We start from the raw sequence: 13,551 nt of genomic DNA on the forward strand, positions 1-13,551 counted from the left end.
AGGAAGAAAGAAAGCAAGAAACGAAGGAAGGGAAAAGAAAAAAACAGTAACTGTGAGGTGGTGGATATGTTAATTAACTTGATTGTGATGGTTATTTCCCAATATATACTTGCATCAAATCATCATGTTGTACAACTTAAATGTATACATTTTTAATTTGTCAATTATACTGCAATAAAGCTCAAACAAACAAACAAAAAGACCCCAGGATCTCCATCGGGGGGTAAACGAGCCCGCCCATCGCTGTCCTGGGATCTGAGCCCTCTTGGTGGGAAGAAGTGTGAAGGAGGAGGAGCCAGGATTACAACTTTTACCCCCTTGGGGGCCAGAAGAATCCAGAAACGATGCTCCATTCCAGTCACCTCCTATGAGACTGTGGTGTAACAGGAAAGCACAGAGTCATCCATCCATTTGTCCGCCCAAGTCTGGTTATCCGCACTGCGGACCTTCTGTGGGCCAGGCGCTGCCCAAGGCTCTGAGGGTCCCCAGGTCACTAGGGTAGCACAGCTTTGCTCACAGAGATCCTGTGACCCTGCACAGGAGAGAAGACAGTACTGCACAAGCTCAGACAAAACAAGACCGCAGACACAGCTCATTTGGAGAAAATGCGACGGGAGGAAAATGATTGGGGTGTGATTCTGGAAGATTCTAGAAACTTTTTTTTCTAAGCCAGAACCCCATGAACTGTGCCGCTTGTCTCCATTGTGGAAGAGGGGTCCCGAGTGGGGGGTGGGGGAGAAGCCACTTGCTCAGAAACCCCTTCTCAGTATCCCCCCCCATGGACCCCCCCTCTTGGAGTCCAGGGGAGGGTTTGAATACGCACGTACACACCGTCTGACTGCTGCGCCTGGAAAATTCCAGGCTCCGTGGCCCCACCTGCTCCCGTCGCAGCCCCCTCCTCGTCCCTGGCTGGCTGCAGTTTCCATAACAACGGATGTCGCCAGCCGACAGCTCTTGAGGCTGATGAACGAGCCACCTGGTGGGGGGCGGGGGGATGGGGAGGATAGGGCAAGGGCTCCCCATTGGTAGTCTGCTCACGACTTTGATGCAACTAAAGTGCATCTTCAGACAGGGGGGGTCTTTGCAGAAGAGAGGTGGGGGGAGTTTATGCCGCTGTTAGAAATCCCAAGCCGCCCGAAAGCCAGCGATACCATCAACCCCAGCTGCTCGCCAACGTGTTCATTCATTCGTTAAACCTCTTATTTATTCCACAAATATTGATTGGATTAAATAGATGATGAACATAGATAATTCTATTGACACATTAATTCTATACCTAGTTTAAGCTCCAGGTTTGGTTCTAGGGATACGGTGGAGGATGAAGAAAAAGCCCCAGTGCCTCCTTTAATGACGTTTAGGGCTGCATCTTAGATGCGGTGGTACAAACGTGGAAATAATATATCGTATGATGGCAGGCATTAAGTTCCAGGAAGACAAAGCTACCAGTATTATTTTCAAGTTAGTTATTTTTTCTTTTTAATGGTAGCACATTTTATTTTTTAAATTTTTAATTGAAGCATAGTTGATTTACAATGTTGTGTTAGTTTCTGGTGTACAGCACAGTGATTCAGATATATATATTCTTTTTCAGATTCTTTTCCATTACAGAATTGAATATAGTTCCCTGTGCTATACAGTAGGTCCTTATTGGTTATCTATTTTATATATAGAGTAGTATGTATCTGCTAGTCCCAAACTCCTAATTTATCCCTCCCCCACTTTCCCCTTTGGTAACCATAAATTTGTTTTCTATGTCTGTGAATCTTCTGTTTTGTAAATAAGTTCATTTGTATCATTTTTTAAGGTTCCACATATAAGTGATAGCATATGATATTTGTCTCTGACTTACTTCACTTAGTATGATAATCTCTAGTTGCATCCATGTTGCTGCAAATGGTATTATTTCATTCTTTTTTATGGCTAAGTAGTATTCCATTGTATATATGGACCACATCTTCTTTATCCATTCATCTTCGATGGACATTTAGGTTGCTTCAATGATAGTACATTTTAAATGGTGGTTACATGTTAACTCTGTGGACTTAATAATCTTACGGGAAATATTATGTAGTGAAAATTCGACCTTCTCGCCAGTCCCAAGCCACCCTGTACCCTTCGTGGGATGTGGAACATCATCTTTAATGCGTCATTGTAAGCACATCACATTGGCAGCCCCCCCCCCTTTAAAAACAGAATAGTAACTTTTGCACCCATTTTTCTGCAACTTGCTATTTCCTGCTTAATGTGAAGACAGCAAAGCTTGGTGGCTAAAAACATGGATTGAACCCAGCTGTCTACGTTTGACTCCCAGCTTCTTCACCTGTTACCGTGGGACTCTGGGCTTCACCTCTTGGGGCCTCCGTTTCCCCAGTTCTAAAACAGGGATTGCGGTGAGGGTTGAAAGAAAAGCAGCCGGAGTGGTGCCTGTAATATCCATACACACATTAAATAAAATAGATAACTCTTGGAGATCTTTCTATACCAGGACTTCAGCAGATTACTCATTTTTCATACAAAGTATCCCACTGTATGGCTGTCCCGCAATATCTAACCATGGGTTTTGAGGTTGTGTCCACTCCTCTGTTATAACTAACGATGCTGCGGAGAATTCCCATACACCCGTGCTATTACATGCGTGTACAAGTGCATCTGTGCAATATACTTCTGGAAGCGGAATCGCTAGGTCAAAGGATACAAGCCTTCAGATTTTGCACGGATAATGCCAAATCGCCCACCATAAAGATCGTGCCCGTTTACCAGCCCACCAACAATGTATAAGTATTGAAGTGGCACTGAAATCCTGGGAGACTTCAACACAAAAACATGGTTTTCCAATTTCTCTTGAAAATTCAGAAGATCTAGCATCGAGACTGGGCTCGATGTCACCCAGTACAAGCCATTGGATGGTGTCTGGTAGCAGCTGCCCGCCTCAACCAAACACACTTTCTCCCCTTTGCCACACTCCTCACCACCCCCTGTATGTCCAGACTCTATATCAGTGTCCGGTTTGTACTGTGCTTGAGGTGATAGTTCGCTTTTCGTAGGAGGTATTACTCTGCACCCTTGCGAACACCGAGGCCAGACTGAGAAACTCACTTATTTTAAGAAAATGCCATACAGTGGGTCCTTGTTGGTTATCCGTTTTAAATATAGCAGCATGTACATGTCGATCCGAAACTCCCTAACAATCCCTCCCCCACCATCCTTACCCCCTGGTAACCATAAGTTCGTTCTCTAAGTCTGTGAGTGTTTCTGTTTTGTAAATAAGTTCATTTGTATATTTTTTTTAGATTCCACATATAAGTGATATCATATGATATTTGTCTTTCTCTGTCTGACTTACTTCACCATCCATGTTGCTGCAAATGGCATTATTTCAGATAATCACTTATTTTATTTATTTTTTAAAATTAATTTTTATTGGAATATAGTTGCTTTTCAATGTTGCATTAGTTTCTACTGTACAACAAAATGAATCAGCCATACATATACATATATTCCCTCCCTTTTGGATTTCCTTCCCATTCAGGTCACCACAGTGCATTAAGTAGAGTCCCCTGTGCTATACAGTATGTTCTCATTAGTTACCTATTTTATACATAGGATCAATAGGATAATCACTTATTTTAAAATAAAGGAGGGACTTCCCTGGTGGCTCAGTGGTTAAGAATCTGCCTTCCAGTGCAGGGGACGCAGGTTCCATCCCTGGTCGGGGAACTAAGATCCCACACGCCGCAGGGCAACTGAGCCCGCTCACCTCAACTAGAGATCCTGTATGCCGCAAACTACAGAGCCCACGCACCCTGGAGCCTGCGTGCCACAACTAGAGAGAAGCCCACAGGCCACAACCAAGACCCAACGCAGCCAAAAATAAATAAATAAAATATATTTTAAAAATAAAATAAAATAAAGGAGTGGAAGAGGGGAGGATGTATCTTTACAGAAATGAAAAATAGTCTGAATTGTATAATATGCACAAGCCCCAGCCCATCTTCTTCCCTTCCATGACCTGTGTCACCCTCGTGAGAGTTCAAGTTGGAGACCTTTGGATTTCAGAAGTGTCTGGGGGCTTGGGAGTGGGCTTCTCTTCCTGATAAGTGATGCCCCCAAAGGCTGCTCTGCCATTCCACCTCTCCCTTCTCTCAGTTCTAGGATCAGACAGCGAGGTCTCCTCCTGCCTGAACACTAATGCCAGCCTTGCCAGTGTCCCCCAGCCCACCTTCCGTAACGGTTTACCCCTCCACAAAAGCATCCTCTGTCTTCCTCTCCACTTCCTAGGTCATTCTGCCTTTCAGAAATCTTTCCTCCCTCCGCACAATGCATTGATGCTTCCATACAGTCACAAATATTGATACATGAAGCACCTTCTACGTGCAGGCACTGTGACGGGCTGGGGGTGCAGGAGGAGACCAAGAAAGACAGTCTCCATTCCCACAGAATGGAACTCACTCTGTAGTGAGCGGGGAAAGATAATACAAAAAAGAAAGAAGGGTTGGGGGGGAATGGGGAGATGTTGGTCAAAGGGTTGAAAGTTTCAGTTATGCAGGATGAGTTAAGTTCTGGAGATCTAATGTACAGCATGGAGACTATAGTTAATACTACCATATAAGTATGCAAATTGTATACTTGACTCTTGCTAAGAGTGATCCTAAATGTTCTCACCACAGACACACACAGAGTTGTAACTGTGAGGTAATGGATGTGTCAACAACTTGATTGTGGTAATCATTTCCCAACGTATACATATATCAAAACATCACGTAATGTAATTATACCTCAATAAAGCTGGTGGGGGGGAAGAAATGAAGAAGGTAATTTGGGGTGCTGAGATGACCTGCATAAAATAAAGCAGAATAGTGACTAGAAGGTGAGTGTAGGGAGAAGGGGGTGAGTTCTTTTGCTTTCGTTGGTCTGGAGGGCAGCCCAGAACTCTGTATATTTAATTATTTCTCTCCACCCCCCCCTCCCCTTTCTGATGCAGGTGAATTCTGGAACAGAGTTTTTAAAAATCCTGGCTACACCATGACAGGCACGGTGCCAAGCGGTTTACAAGCAGCATCTATTCTAATCCACACCACAATCCAAGGATCCAGAAAATATATATATATTTCCCCACTTCAGAGGAGAAAACTGTCTCAGAAAGGTGACGTCACTTTCCCATGATCCCATATTTTTATTCAAACCCCCCCCCCAAATATGTACTGAGAACAAATTCTCATGGCAGGCTGAGATTGTAACACACACACAGTCTGGAAAATTCCATCCTCTAAGGGGCTCTCAGCGTCCTCCGCATCGCCTCACCGGCTGCAGTTTCCATGGCAACAGGGCCTGCATCACTGAGACCCCGTGAATGCTCTTAAGGACCAGGGCAGAGTAATGGATACCAGAACTGTCGAGCTGGAGAAGGGCGAGGTCTGGGGGAGGGCACAGGTCTTCTGAATTCCTACGTGGGATTTGGGCACATCTTTTGGTAACATCACAATTTTGAATGAGCGCCTTTTAAATGATGTCTTTGCAAAAGGGGTGGGGGAACCTGCAGACACCAGCAGAAATCAGAGGTGTCTGTTCCGCAACAGCCTCCGGCACCGATGACGTAAACAGCCTTTGTTCTCGCCAATAATCAGTTACTTGACTGATTCATTCATTCAACAGATGTTTATAGAGTGATTACTGTTTGCCAAACACTGTCCTAAGTGGTGGGCATCTAAAACAGATATAGTCTTCGTTCTCAGGAGAGTTGGCATCCTATTTGAAGACATAGTAAATACAAATATATATGTAAATACAAGCACATATTTATATATAAATAATATATGTAAGTATAATATATAATAAGTACATATACATATATATGACACACATGTGTGTATATGTATGTTAAAATCTATGATAGTATTACATTCTCTGGAGAATAAAATATTGGGATAAGGCACAGAGAGTGACAGGTCAGGGACTATTTTAGGTGGGGGTGGGATCGGGGAATTTACAAGAAAAGGTAGATCAGATATCTCTGTGCACAAGTTGATAGATTCTGCACCTGCGTTTTCCTCCAAACCCCAAATCCAAACTATTCTCCTGGGACAATTTTGGACCACTCCCTCCCCCCCCCCGCCCTCCTAATATTAAAAATTCCTGGGACTTCCCTGGTGGCACAGTGGTTAAGAATCCACCTGTCAATGCAGGGGACACGGGTTCCAATGCTGGTCTGGGAAGATCCCACATGCTGCAGAGCAACTAAGCCCGTGCGCCACAGCTACTGACGCCCGCGCGCCTAGAGCCCGTGCTCCACAAGAGAAGCCACCGCAATGAGAAGCCCGTGCACCGCATCGAAGAGTAGCCCCGGCTCGCGGCAACTAGAGAAACCCCGGCACGCAGCAACGAAGACCCAACGTAGCCAAAAAGAAAAAAAAAAAAAATTCCTAGTTTCTCCAGTACCCAAAGTTAACAAATCAGTTGAGATCCAGGTTTAGCTGAAAAGAGGACAGGACCAATGAAAGATGGAAGAAAAGAGGCTTCTTGTGATAGAGGATGACACTCCCCAATTGATTAATGACAGAGAGAATTTTGCTCTGTGGCTTTCTGACTTTCAAGGATCTGCCCTCTTCCCAAATATCTACTTAATGTTTCAAGTAGTCATTAAAAATATATATACTAAGGGCCAGATGTGTGTATTTAATACAGGATAAACAAGACAGAGAAGGTCTGTACTTTCATTGAATGTTCACCCGCATGCAGGGACGCAGAAAGCAAATAAGAAATTAACACGATTACTTCAGACTCTAAAACCAAGCAGTGGGGACTTCCCTGGCGGTCCAGTGGTTGGGGCTCGACGCTCCCAATACAGGGGGCACGAGTTCCATCCCTGGTAAGGGAATTAAATCCCGCATGCCGCACGGCACGGCCAAATAAATAAAATCAATAAAAGAATCAAGACAGCAAAAAAAAAAAAAAAAAGAGAGAGAGAGAGAAATATTTGGTTTAAAAAATAAAATAAAATAAAATAAAACCAAGCAGTAGAAATACAATGCAAGCCACAAATGCATGCTACATGTGTCAAATTTTCCAGTTGCCACGTTTAAAAAGATAAAAAGACACAGGTGCAGGGCTTCCCTGGTGGCTCAGTGGTTGAGAATCTGCCTGCCAATGCAGGGGACACGGGTTCGAGCCCTGGTCTGGGAAGATCCCACATGCCGCGGAGCAACTGGGCCCGTGAGCCACAACTACTGAGCCTGCGCGTCTGGAGCCTGTGCTCTGCAACAAGAGAGGCCGCGATAGTGAGAGGCCCGCGCATCGCGTTGAAGAGTGGCCCCCGCTTGCCGCAACTAGAGAAAGCCCTCGCACAGAAACGAAGACCCAACACAGTCAAAAATAAATAATAAATAAATTTTAAAAAAAAAGACACAGGTGGAATTCATCTTAACAGGTTTTATTGAATCCAAGATATGCAAAATATTGCCATTCGAACCAATGATACCAATGTTTAAAAAAAATCAATGAAATATTTTAATTTTTTGTTTGTTTGTTTCTAGGTTTTTGAAAGCTGGTGTATAGTTCACAATTACAGCGTATCTCAACGGGCACTAGCCACATTCTAGGCACTCAGATAGCCACAAAATGGCTTGCACCTACCATACTGGAAAGCACAGCTCTAAAAACTGCTGCGAAGAAAATTATCAGGGTAAGAGGAAATGAATGACGATCGGGAAGGTGCATGAATACTCGGACAAGGTATTTTGCTTCAGAAAGTCTAGAGAGTAGCCTTGGAATGTGCCTTTCAACAAGCCTCCACCTGCCCAGTTGATCCCCAACGTACACCTGGGTAGTAAGGCCTGGGTAGACCCAGAGTAATTTAATCCTCCCAGCAGCCCTATTAGCCAGGAGTGATGATTAGACCCATTTGAGAAAAGTAAGGTGAGGTTTCAGAGAGCTGACACCAAGCACCAAAGACCCCGTATTTTCACTCATTTGCAAATAATAGATACAGATATGTATTGACCAGCTGCTCTGTGTCTAGACTGGGATTTTGCATCCACACATTGTATGACGCGAGGGCCTGGAAAATTCCAGTCTCCAGGCCTCCGGCTGCACCTTCCTCACCCCTGTCTCCCGCTCCAGCTGTAGTTTCCACGGCAACAGTTTCAGTCGCTAATGTCAGTTAAGTACCCTTGACGGGACCGAGGGATAATCTAGTCAACAGCAGAATAGCCTGGACTTGGGGATGGTGTGATGGGGCGGGGCGGGGGGCGGGGGGGGCGCGGGAGGGTTGGTTATCCTGCAATCCCTCCCCGACCCACGTTACCGGTCACTCCAGCCTTCGTGCTCGTTGAAAGGTCTCCTCGAATGGGGTTTTCACAGAAGGACAAACATGAAATTGGCCGTGCAAGCTGCTGCTGACTTAAAGAAATCTCAGGTTCGCCGTTAAGCAGCTGCTGTAGGTGATGGTGACAGAGCCCTTGTCTATCCTGACCATTCAACCGTAACCCATTCTTCCTCCGACACAAGATGTTTGAGTGCCTGGGACATTGTGGGCGCCTGACTGTAATTGTGAGACACCCCTGACTATAAGGAAGGCAAGCTGGGCTTCAAAAGCTTCAAGCATCTTTCCCCCCAACAAACACAAGCGGGAGGGTTCCATTCAGCCTTCTTCCAGAAGGTGCTGGGCACATGTTTTCTGGTCCCCATCATCACCCAAGTACCCCCACAAAGCTAACAATAATTTGAGTGAAACCAAAGACTCAACCACCTCTCATGACCGAAATTACATTATTTACAGGATTGGGGTGGGGGGGGTCAAAGGGAGATGGTCTTTGTCGGTGCCTTCAGAAAGTGATTGCTGTTTATTTTGAGACTCTGCAGTTATTCATCACAATTCAGAATCTCAGGACAGGTGCCTCCCGGTGGAACTTTTGATGACGGGAAATTCACTGTGACGCGGTGCCTCAGGAAGGGAAGCCGATGGTGTGGGGAACAAAGGGTTGAACATCTGCTTGAGCAAATGTTTGCTTGCTTTTTTTGTTGTTGTTGTTCTGTTTTTGGTTTTTTTTTCCATGAAACTGTATAAACTGTCAGTGTTTTCTTCTAATGTCTATGGGCCTTTTCACAGATTGGGGTTTGTTGTTTTTTGTTTTTTTTCAAAAGCATGGCCATTCTGGCTCTAAAATATGGTCCTAAATAGATGGTAGCAGTTTTTTGTTTTTTGTTTTTTGGGGGTTTTTTTGGCCTTGCACCTTGCAGGATCTTAGTTCCCGGACCAGGAATTGAACCCGAGCCCTCAGCAGTGAAAGCGCGCAGTCCTAACCGCTGGACTGCCAGGGAAGCCCCGATGGCAGTTTACAGAGGAGAGTTTGTGTAGAGGTTTTGGTGGGGAATGAACTTGAAGTGCTTATCCTCAGACAGAATTCATGCCACAATCCTAAACAGAATGGACAGACAATAAAGGATTCAGGGATTATGACAAACACCCACGCAGGTAAATATTTTGAAATACCCAGAGTGCTGGCGAGTCGTAATCAGCCAGGGACATTGAAACACATGGATTATTCCTGCTGGCATCCCTCTGCCTGGTCATACGAAAACTTAAATTTTTACCAACTCTAGTTCTCATTGTACCATAGCTTGAAGCAAACTCAGTAGTCTTCAAGAGGGGGATGGCTAAATAAATTCTGCTGAGTGCATTCGATGGAATTTGAGGCTGCTGTGCAAAATTCTTGGGACGTCCTTTAGGAACTGAAAAAGCAAAATATACAGTGAAGTGAAAGCAAGGTGTATAACGATATGAAAGGTTGCTACCATTGTGTAAAAGAGGGGGGAAGGAACATATTATATATATATACAAATATATATAATTTAATGCAATATATTACATTATACAATAATTATAAGATATACAATATACAAAATATACAAATAATATGTGTATACATAGGCTACCTCTGTCACATCATGGGGAGGGTGTTGGGTGACTGGTGGAGTGGGGTGATGTCTCAGGTCCATGCTACAGACTGTTTGTTCCTCCCAAAAATTCATATGTTAAGACCCAGTCCTCAGTGTGATGGTATTAGGAGGTGGGGCCTTTGGGAGGTGATTACGTCATGAGGGTGGAGCCTTCATGATGGATTTAGTGTCCTTATAAAAGAGGCCCCAGAGAGCTCCCCCATCCGTTCTGCCATGTGAGGTTATAGCAAGAAAATGGACATCAATGAAACAGGAAGTGGACCCTCACCAGCCACCAACACTGTGCTTTCCTTTCTCCCATATTTATTGATTCAGTGTATCATTTAAAATTGTTTCTAATATTCTCCAATTATCTTTTTTTTTTAATTTTATTTATTTTATTATTTATTTGGTTGCGTTGGGTCATAGTTGTGGCAGGCGGGCTCCTTAATTGTGCCTCGCGGGCTCCTTAGTTGTGGCATGTGAATTCTTACTTGTGGCAGGCATGTGAATTCTTAGTTGTGGCAGGCATGTGGGATCTAGTTCCCTGACCAGGGATCGAACCCGGGCCCCCTGCATTGGGAGCGCGGAGTCTTAACCACTGTGCCACCAGAGAAGTCCCTGATTCAGTGTTGATTTATGGATTCTAACTTTGGCTTATGAGTTATCATTTGTATTTATTTTTTCCTGGAATTATTCCAGTTTTGATAGTGAGAATCCCTTCAAGCTGGCATCTGGGTCATTTTGACTTTTTTTTTTAGTCTTTCCTTACTTTCAGACACAAGATATTCCAGGCTCACCTTGTGTTTTTCTTGCCCAGCTCTGGAATCAGCCATTTCTTCAAGGAGCCCTGGCTCCCCTTGAGTGGAGAATGGTATTTGGAAACCAGGATGTGAGGGCAAACATAAGTTATGTTTGAGAAAGGAGGTTTTTTTGGTTTTTTTCTTTATTGAGGTATAGTTGATTTGCGATGTTGTGTTAGTTTCTGGTGTACAGCAAAGTGATTCAGTTTTATATGTGTGTGTGTATATATATATATATATATATATAAATATATAAAATGTTCTTTTTAATTTTCTTTTCCATTATGGTTTATCACAGGGTATTGAATATAGTTCCCTGTGCTGTACAGTAGGACCTTGTTTTTTATCCATCCTATAGATAATAGATTGCATCTGCTAGTCCCAAACTCTCAATCCATCCCTCCCACACACCCCTCCCCCTTGACAACCACAAGTCTGATCTCTATGTCTGTGAGTCTGTTTCTGTTTCATAGATAAGTTCATTTGTGTCATATTTTAGATTCCACATATAAGTGATATCATGTGGTATTTGTCTTTCTCTTTCTGATTTACTTCACTTAGTATGATAATCTCTAGGTCCATCCATGTTGCTGTAAATGGCATTATTTCCTTCTTTTTTATGGCTGAGTAGTATTCCATTGTATGTATGTACCATATCTTCTTTATCCATTTGTCTGTCGATGGGCATTTAAGTTGCTTCCATGACCTGGCTATTGTAAATAGCGCTGCAATGACAGAGGGATGCGTGTATCTTTTCAAATTATAGTTTCATCCACATATATGCCCAGGAGTGAGATTGCAAGATCCTATGGTAGCTCTCTTTTTAGTTTTTTAAGGAAACTTCATACTGTTTTCCATAGTGGTGGCACCAATTTACATTCCCACCAACAGTGTACGAGGATTCCCTGGGGAAAGTAGGTTTTATCCTGAGGAGTGATATGGTCAGATTTACATTCTAGAGAGGCCACTTCAGCTATGAGTGTGGAAAATGGATTGGTGAGTACAGTGTTTCCAAATATATAGCCCTTTATGTACCACCTTCATGAATTTTGCCATATGGGTGTCTTTGCTGTATTATTAGACACTTAACGCTTCTTTTCCTTTTAAATTGCTCTCTGTTATACTTGAACTGTAAATTCCCTTTAAAGGAAATTTTAAATCATGACTGTGAATGGAAACACCATTTTCTCTTACTGTGGAAAATAAAAATAGATATACAAGGAAACACACACACAAAGAATGTTGTTTAACATTAGTAGATGCAATTGCCAGCCAGGGTTTTGAGCCTAAGACCTGTTTTTGTTTGCCTGTTTGTTCAAAGGAGATGTTGGTGAATAATATTGTTAAAGACATTCAAACCAAACTAAGACGCTATCCTTTATGTGATATGATGGCCTCAAAGATACTGCAAAGGGAATTTTTTTCTTCTTCTGATTCAAACATTATTTAATGTCATGTGTCTACCTTTGTTTTTGTTTTGTTTTGTTTTGGGGTTTTGACGTGTTTTTTTTTGGGAGGGGTTGGCCACACCACATGGCTTGCAGGATCTTAGTTCCCCGATCATGGATTGAACCCGGGCCCTGGCAAAGAAAGCACCGAGTCCTAACCACTGGACCGCCAAGGAACTCTCTAGCATTTTATTTAATCTCTAGAGAACATCAGTGGGGGCATGTCACATGCCAGGTAAACACTGGTCAGGGGATTGAAAAGAGGTGAGGAGATGAGTTACAAATCCTGAGCAGTATTTCAGTCAAGTGTGGGAGAAAAGAAAACTGGAGCTTTGGGAGAGAGCTGCAGAGGGTGGCTAAGAGTCAGCAGGACTTGGGACTGGGGATTTAGGGAAAGGGGCTGAGTCAGGAGGTGTGGGGCTTGAGTCACATGGTGGATGGTGGTGACCGGTGGTGACCATTAGAGATAGGCAAGATGGGGGAGCTGGAGGTGGGCTCCTGGGAGTTTGTCATTGTCACCACAGGGATTTAATGGTGGGCTGGACCAAGATGAAGGCAGAGGGCTTGGAGAACGGACTGAGTAGGGGTTTTTTTAGCAGAGGGAGATAATACGGGGTGAAGCGAGGTTGATAAAGGCAGAACAATTAGAAATCCACTTCTGGGGACTTCCCTGGTGGCACAGTGGTTAAGACTCTGTGCTCCCAATGCAGGGGGCCTGGAGGCCCGCGTTCGATCCCTGGTCAGGGAACTAGATCCCACATGCATGCCGCAACTAAGAGTTCGCATGCCACAACTAAGGAGCCCGAGAGCTGCAACTAAGACCCAGCGTATTTATTAAATAAATAAATAAATAAAATAAAGAAATCCACTTCTGAACCCAAAAGATCTATATAAAAATTATTAAAATTGATCACAGAGTTCCCTGGTTGCCTAGTGGTTAGGATTCTGGGCTTTCACTGCCGTGGCCCAGGTTCAGTCCCTGGTTGGGGAACTGAGATCCTGCAAGCTGTGTGGCACGACCTAAATACAATACAATACAATACAATAATCAGACAAGTTGGCAAGATTGAGGGACAAGTTCAACATTTAGCAGAAGCAGTTAGGGAAGCATCATTATCTTACTCCCAACCTTCTAAGAAATATTTTCAATATTCACTGTGCTTCTGTGTTTGCTGTAATTTATTGCTAGTTTCCTAAATGTCCTCATCAATAACGGATGACGGATTTATCAAACTCTTTTTTTTTTTTTTTTGCATTCCTGATGAGTCAACTAGGTCATGATGTGTTACTCTTTTATGTACCATTGGTTATAAATGTGGCAACGTTCTGTTTAAAATTTTTACGTGTCTATTTACCGTGAGACGGGC

The sequence above is a fragment of the Eubalaena glacialis genome, chromosome 18 (genome assembly GCF_028564815.1).
Source record: "Eubalaena glacialis isolate mEubGla1 chromosome 18, mEubGla1.1.hap2.+ XY, whole genome shotgun sequence".
Classification (NCBI taxonomy): domain Eukaryota; kingdom Metazoa; phylum Chordata; class Mammalia; order Artiodactyla; family Balaenidae; genus Eubalaena; species Eubalaena glacialis.